Raw genomic sequence first — 6,972 nt, 5'->3', positions numbered from 1 at the left:
ATGAAGCTGGAAACCATCCTTCTCAGCACACACACACAGGAACAGAAAACCAAACACTGCATGTTCTCACCCATAAGTGGGAGCTGAACAATGAGAGCACATGGACACAGGGAGGGGAACATCACACACTGAGGCCGTCAGGGGGTTGGGGGCTAGGGGAGGGGGATAGCATTGGGAGAAATACCTAATGTAGATGATGGGTTGATAGGTGCGGCAAACCACCATGGCACGTGTATACCCATGTAACAAGCCTGCACATTCTGCACGTCAGAACTTAAAAAAGCAGAGTGGTACTCAGTGGGTCACCCCACAAAAAGCACTGTGCCTAGCTCATACTAAACACCGTATCAATGACGGGTGTTTTGTCATTTTCCTTTAGCCTTCTATGATGATGGTTTTTGGCTACAAGTAAATCCAGTCAAATTAGCTTACAAGAGAATATAACTGTTAAAGCTCAAGATTGAAAATGACTTGAAGGACTAATGGATCTGAGAATTCAAATGTAAAGATCTTGGTTTTCTTTTTCTTGAGACGGAGTCTCACTCTATTGCCCAGGATGGAGAGCAGCAACACAATCTCGGCTCACTGCAACCTCCACCGTTCAAGCGATTCTCCTGCCTCAACCTTCTTAGTAGCTGAGATTATGGGCACCTGCCACCTTTTTCCACTGAAAATACAAAAAAGATTAACTGGGCCTGGGATTACAAGCCCCCACCATGTTGGCCAGGCTGGTATGTAACTCCTGACCTCAAGTGATCCACCTGCCTCGGCCTCCTAAAGTGCTAGGATTTTACATGAGCCACTGTGCCCAGCCAAATGTGATTTTGTATCCTGAGTATTTTTTCACATGCTATCAAGGAACTTCCTCTGGTGGTGTGGTGACAGGGCATCTTGGGAGGAGACATCACTTTTCCAAACTCAGAACATAATCCCAGGTCTCGAATAAACTGTCTATTCTTAGATCAAACTGTGAGTGGGAGAGGGTGGCAAGAATTTCAGCAGCAGCCCTATCTGGAGCACCTAACATTGACTGATACTTGAAGGAGGAAGAGCACTGCTGGGCAGACAAAAACAGACATTCTTCATTCATCTGCATCCTTTGGTAGCAAATGGGTTCAAAGTATTCTGTCCAATTCATACAAGATAACTGGCCACAGAAACTTACAGTACCTAAAAATATTACAGTGAAATATACAAAACATTATGAGAAATTATAAATTTCAAATAACAAATCCCAACTATGCCATGACTAATAAAACCAACTGTTCATTTCTCTTGATCTGTGTTTGAATTGAGAGCTTTATACCTGACTGTCCTCAGTAAAATTTGGCTATTCAACTGTAATTGCACAACACTGTTTATATAAAAGTCTATCTTCTTGCCAAGATCTCCCAAGTTCCTGTTTTTGAGGGGGACACTGCTCAAATACGCTTGCCATACCCGTATTTGTGACTAAGCCTCAGAAGATTAAGATAATTCTCATTCCTATTTTAAATATAGTTATCAGGATGCTTTTAGTTAATGTCTAACACTTGAGAACTGGAAAAAAAGACTACAAAACTTCAATCCTATGTGGGAGGGAAAAATGCTTAAGACACTGGCATAATTTTTATTATCACCCATTAAAATGTTAGGTATGTTTCAGTATATCCTTGTAAGACAGTATCCAGCATTACCAAGACACTATCTTTAGGGTCCGTAAGGAAGGTTCTAGCTCAAGTTCTTTAAGCTACCAAATTTAACCCTGTGATTTATTGAGGGAGGAAACTGTAAATCCATTTTACCAATTAAAAAAAAAGGGGGAGGATTAGGTTAAAACGGAAATTCTTAACCTGGAAAGAACTTAGGTCTGAGAATTTTGATGGGAAGAAAGTTTCTTCTTCATTTTCACTAACATTTAACATTCTCTTTGGTATTCCAGGCAACAAACCACTGATATTTCAAAGTACTTGTCTTAAAGTACAATTTAAACCACATTTTCATTTATGCATCACAACTTCAAAATATTACAAATCAGACCCACCATTAGACCTAATTTAGTGTTTCAAGTACATTAAGTCACAAACTTAGTATTTTGGTAATATTTTCATGTAATGTTTAAGTAATACCACCTGTATCTCATACATGGAAAAATCAACATTCTAAGGGGCCTGCTGGCATACCAATCTGCCAGAGCATGACATTAAAAAGAAAACAAGTAACCTGCCCAAGCTCACAAAGCTGCTTTTTCATTCTGTATTTAAATTTCTTCCCAATAAGCAAAATCTGACACAGGAATCAAAGTAACAAAAACCTATGAAATACAGAAGACAGACCACTGACTTCAAATAGACAACCCATCAGAATTCTTTCGATATATTTTAAAGGATGTAAGTTTACTCAGCATTTATTGAACAGTATAGTAATACAATTTAGAAATTAAAAATTACCTGGAGCCTCCAGATATAAACATTTTACACAATTCCCTTGAGTATTACAAGTCCCTCAAGTATTAATTAGTAGCTATATACATATATGTAGTGAATATAAATTAATTTCATATCTTTTAAGGTATTTTAAAGCTGTCAACATCCTTGTGTATATGTATCATTTACTCAATTACTATTTCTATACCAATAAATTCCTATTTCCTAACTTACTTTCAGAACTGTGCTCATACATCCCCTATCATATCAATGTATACTTCAATGCACCCTTCCTATTACCTGGTGTTAGGGTCTTTGAAAATGTCTTAAGTTTAAAATAGCTTATTTTACCTATTACCACCTTACATCCCCCTAAACCTTGGCACTGTAGTATATTCAATCCAAAATTAAAAACCAACCCAATGTGCAACAATTCCATTTTTTGCAAAGAAAAACCATGTTTAGAACGTTTACTGCCAGTCTGTGATGTGCACGTGAAGACTCAAATTTTATTTCATTTCCTCAATATTTTGGAGTTTATAACAATGTGCTTTTATTGTGAGAAAAGGGTAAATACACTTATTTTGTTGGAAATAAGTCCATACTCATCCTTTATTATTCCAGGACCTAAGTATTCAACTGAAATTATAAGACATGACATTAAGATTACTTAACTGCACAAAATATGACACAAGGGTTTGAATACAAAGAGTTTGCATTAAGTTTAACAGCTAGCCAAGAATCCTTAACTGGCTTCCACTTACCAATTATTTCACTTGAAAAAACTATATCGGGAAAATGTGCTTAACAGCCATTAAGGCCAGATATCCAAATGGAAGTTGTCATTTTAGAAGACTTTATCAAAGCCCTACCCTCCTCCCTAAAAAAGAATTAATCCAACAAAATAGAGGGCCATTGTACACAACAGATTTTCTTGTGTGTTAAATAGCAGCGTAGTTTAAGACTACTTCATGTCATGAAGGTTTTCCCCAACTTACCCTCACCATACAATACTGAACCACTCCACTGCCTCTCAAGATTTAACAAACTAGTTACTTTCGGACAGGTGCAGTGGCTCACACTTGTTAATCCCAGCACTTTGGGAGACCAAGGGGGGTGAATCACGAGGTCAAGAGATCAAGGCCATCCTGGCCAACGTGGTGAAACCCCGTCTCTACTAAAAACACAGAAAATCAGCTGGGCATGGTGGTGTACAACTGTAGTCCCAGCTATTCAGAAGGCTAAGGCAAGAGAATCGCTTAAACCCAATTGGGCAGTGAGCTGAGATGCCACTGCACTCCAGCCTGGCAACAGCGATGCTCTCTAAAAAACAAAATAAACTAGATTACTTCCAACATCTGCAATACCCGCCTCCTTTCCCTCCTAGCAACCACCTTTACTTTTCTCCTAGTTTGTTTCTATTTACTAATTCACTTATTTTGGTTGTCTTCCCCCTCAAAGGTTCAGATTCCTCACATGTATCACCCAAATACCTCATTTATTGTCTTTCAAGATCTAAGTTCTTATAGGCAACAAGTGCTGGTAACTTTAAAAAATATTTTTCTTCCATGCCTATTTCCCATGGCTTGTTTTCCATATAATAGAATCCACATCTTTTAAAATAACTCATAAAGGCTCACTCCAAGTTTCCTGTTGTTTTATTATTTACTGGTAAAGTAACTCAAAAATATTCACCTATAGTGTTTAAGTCACATGAACACTGTGAAGTACAAAACAACACACACATTTCTAAAAATATTTTAATGAAAAAGTTATCTTTCTGTAAACATTTCATTATACTACAAATGAAACATCTGAATCCATTACAGAACACTTCTGAATTCTTAAAAATTAGAAAACATACTGAAGTTTTATAATTTTGAATATTTAGATAGGCCAACAATCCTTACATTACCCTTGCACACTGGCATGCTTATTCACTATTTTGTGACATCAATTACTGGAACTCCAAGAGATACTGTCATTAATTAGGTTTCAAATTGTTGACTATTATATACTGGAACTCTTAAAATCAAGCCTATTTCAATTATTAACAAATACACTTTATTACCACAGTCTCCTTTAGAACATGAATATAAAATCAGCTTTTTAGAAGTGTAATATTAGAAGCATTAACCTATAAATTGGTTTAACAAAATCAGTTAAATCTGCCTCAACCACTTATATAACAATTTTTTTTTTTACTGCTGCTACAACTTATACTGTATTTTTCAGAAACGACAATGGAACTATGTTTAAATAAAACAATTTTATTTCATAAAGAAATGAACTAGAAAGAACAATGCACTTAAAAAATAAAAACGTTTCCTTTCTTAGGAAATTTGCTTCACTAAAACCACGTTGTAAAGGAAATTCAAAGGCTGTTACCTTACTCAACATGTGTAGAAATTGGGTTCTCATTTAGATAGAGCCAACAGCCATTTTCTAAGAACACTGGCAAACTGACTGCTCTTCACGTAGGAAAACTGATAATTTGGAAACTAGTTTGCATTTTCAGTATTTGTCTCCAAAGGCTGCTTTTTAAGGTAAACTAACCACCTAAATTGTTAAGTCCTTTTGGGACAGCAAAAACAGCCCTTATTAACCATCAACAACCAGTATGAACAGTAATTCAGTATTCTTTGGAAAAATGTCTTTTTACAAAGGAGCACTAATTAGGCCCCCATTGCTTCTGGTTAACAGATGAACCTAAACAAAAAAAGGAACCAAAATGTAACCTATCCAAGGAATTCCCTGAATTTATATGAGAGAACTTATGAGGCCACTTGAAGACCAAATTTCATCTGTGACATCTGATAACTTTTCTGAGATGAGGTCTGTCAACAAGGCTGGAACACAGTGGGGCAGTCAGCTCACTGCAGCCTCAACCTCCTATCAAGGCATCCTCCCATCTCAGCCTCCCAAGCTGCTGGGACTACAGATGTGGAACACCAAGCCTGGCTAATTTGTCTGCTTTTGTCACCCAGGCTAGTCTCAAACTCCTAGACTTGGGATCCATCTGCCTTAGCCTCCCAAAGTGCTGAGATTACAGGCATGACCTATTGTGCCAGGCCCTGTTAACTTTTACTGTTCCTTTGAAGGTGTTTTTCCTAACATGAGGATTGCCAGCCTACTGAGTCTGTGGTGTGTAATGCTTATTAAAAAACGGTTTTTACCAAAGCTGAAGCTACCTTCTCTTACCAAAAATTGAGTTTACCCTGAAGACACTAATAAAAAATGGTATACACAAGGGGTCACAACTGACTCCAGATGAATACCTATGACTATTACAGGAGAATTTTTAAAACTAAGGTTTAAATGTGTTGGACATGGTACCAAGGTAGTTTTCAGCTGAAGAATTTTACCAATGTGCCTACTAGAAAAGGACAAAGTTGTGAAATTTGTACTTGTAGGGAAACAAATGGTGTCATCAGGTTTTACTGTCAACTACAAACCTTACCCAGCCAGAAACCTTCGTATTTTAGATGGTAGGAAAGACATTCCGCATTTAGGCAAGTAGGGTTCTCATTCAACCTGCAAATCAAAAAGATTACTCTTACCTTGCTTTACAAAAAATTACTCTTTAATTAGTGAAAAAATTCAAATTCAAGCCTTACCTAATGCTTATTGCCCTTCCTTGCAGGTCTAAATGCTAGACCTAGTGACTGTGGCAACTATCTCTCATTGATGTTCCAAAAGGCGAAGAGCTCCTTCCTGCTAGACTTTCTTCGATATTTCAGTTGTAATAAGCAGATTTAACTAGCTTTTGAAAAGTTGCTCACTATCATCATAGTATCTTATGCCTTCACTTCTCTGTAGTTGAAGCTCTTGCTGCTGCCTTGTCATTCTTTATTTATGCTGACTTGTCCATACACAAAAGGCTGCTGAAGTCCTGTCTTAGTGAGTTTCCTTTGATCCACACTGTGCTTAAAAAGCACATCTTAGGTCCTTTAAAGCTGGTTAAATCGCTCTCCTCATGGCTTACTTTTCCACACTGTTCACAAGAGCTAAGCTAATACAACTTATAAACAGGTCACATACACAGATTTCACCTGCTTATAGGTTGTAAACATCAACTTACTGTAAATGTTTTCACTATAATACTAGTTCCAGAACATAGAAAGTTGGTTAACAGTACAATTAACCTTATATGCCATTAAAGGATACTGTCAAGGTTGTGTCAAACAATTTCACAAACATAAAACAGGAAATGTCAATCTCCCCCATTCCTTTAAACTTTATTTATATGAATAAAAGAACTTGAGACAATTTAGCTCAATTTTAATGTTTCCCAAGCATTATTTTGACCAGGTACCCAGGTTTAAGTTATGAACATTGACAGTGTCCATTATATAACCACACTTGAAGTTATTAAGGACTTAACCATTTTCTAATATTAGCCTATTTTCTACACTGCTTTTTCACATATATGCCCATTAACAAATGGAATATCTGTTACATTTATTGGTTTGTGAGTGTTTCTGGAAAACTGCAGTATGTGTGAAGACCAATTTCCATGCTAGCATTGCATGCATCCAAATATTAATGCACAGAGGCACAGAATTAG

General features: G+C 36.9%; 1 long non-coding RNA gene across 1 annotated transcript; it reads right to left on the bottom strand.

Moving 5' to 3' along the window:
- Window positions 1-4,149: 4,149 nt before the first annotated feature.
- Window positions 4,150-6,966, bottom strand: LOC119471898. The gene is made up of 2 exons (XR_005200994.1): window positions 6,023-6,966; window positions 4,150-5,939 (listed from the first exon to the last, which is right to left on the bottom strand). It is a non-coding gene; the product is annotated as an uncharacterized LOC119471898 (long non-coding RNA).
- Window positions 6,967-6,972: the final 6 nt, after the last annotated feature.

The sequence above is a fragment of the Cebus imitator genome, unplaced genomic scaffold (genome assembly GCF_001604975.1).
Source record: "Cebus imitator isolate Cc_AM_T3 unplaced genomic scaffold, Cebus_imitator-1.0 Scaffold78, whole genome shotgun sequence".
Lineage (NCBI taxonomy): Eukaryota > Metazoa > Chordata > Mammalia > Primates > Cebidae > Cebus > Cebus imitator.
Note: the sequence above shows the minus strand (reverse complement) of the source record. Positions and strands in the feature narration are given on the sequence as shown.